This window comes from Sorghum bicolor, chromosome 5 (genome assembly GCF_000003195.3).
Source record: "Sorghum bicolor cultivar BTx623 chromosome 5, Sorghum_bicolor_NCBIv3, whole genome shotgun sequence".
NCBI classification, from domain to species: domain Eukaryota; kingdom Viridiplantae; phylum Streptophyta; class Magnoliopsida; order Poales; family Poaceae; genus Sorghum; species Sorghum bicolor.
The window spans coordinates 65,349,639-65,350,756 of record NC_012874.2 but is presented as its reverse complement, the minus strand read 5'-3'; the positions used below and the strand labels follow the sequence as shown (position 1 = coordinate 65,350,756).

The 1,118-nt window shown below is 39.3% G+C and overlaps 1 long non-coding RNA gene across 1 annotated transcript; it reads left to right on the top strand.

Moving 5' to 3' along the window:
- LOC110435324 lies at positions 369 to 890 on the top strand. Its single transcript, XR_002452965.1, has 2 exons — positions 369 to 476; positions 568 to 890. It is a non-coding gene; the product is annotated as an uncharacterized LOC110435324 (long non-coding RNA).

The window sequence follows — 1,118 nt, the reverse complement described above, 5'->3', positions numbered from 1 at the left end:
TCATAATACATATTACTGCATAATCTTAGCACTCTGATGTGGACAACTAAATATATGTTTTAATTTTGGAACGATGTGGATGTGAATAGCTGAAGTGAAGAGATAATTGTATGTGCTAGTGGATGCTGATGTGGACAACTTGCATGGCGAGGTAGAATGCTAGTGGGGGTCGGGAATGTTTGATATATAGATATAGATATAGATATAGATATAGATATAGATATAGATATAGATATAGATTGGTACATGATATAATACCATATACAAAAGATATCTCGAAACTAATATTCGCAACAAAGATGTATCTCAGCATCTATATAACTATGAGCGAACCAAGAAGAATAAGCATATTAGATATACCCATATTGTTCTTCGTTGCATGGCACTCATCAAGACCAATAGGATGAGGACCGTGCATGCTGCACTTTGCATTATGCTTGTGATAATGTCTTCAACACTGTCATCTTGTGAGGAAGGTGAGTATGTAACCTGTTATGTGCTTGCCATAATACAACTCATTTAACGGGTTGCTAAGTGAGTACGGATTATATATATTTGTGCCTGCAGATGAGAAAGTATGTTTCCAATGTGAAAAATGCAGTTTCCTGCTTGCCAAGCTCAAATGCTTTCTGGAGGCCAAAAGACAAGGCAAAGTTTGCGTCAGCGCCACCTGTAACACACCTACCGAGTGCGGATGCGTCTTTCTTAAGAGATAACATCCAGCCCTTATCACTGGTGTTGGTAAGGCTGCTGGGGAGAACGATAATAGATTCCTTTCATGAATGAAGCCGGTATATAGTTATAATACTCTTCCATGTAATGCTTCCATGAACTGTGTTTCGATATAATTAAACATCTATCTGTCCCCAATTAAAGGTTTTCATCGTATATATCCCCGTGCGCTTCACACAGGTCCTCATCCACTATGTCATTTCTCTACTAATGATTTTCCTTACATCTCGCGTCCTGTTTTTTCATCTGCTGGGTACCTAGTACTGCACAGTGCGGTCTGAGAACGAGGGGAGGTTGTGCTTGGAATGCAAGGTGACACCTCAGAATCTGCAACATACAATCGGGCCTTGTTTAGTTCTAAATTTTTTTGCAAAATGGACACGGTA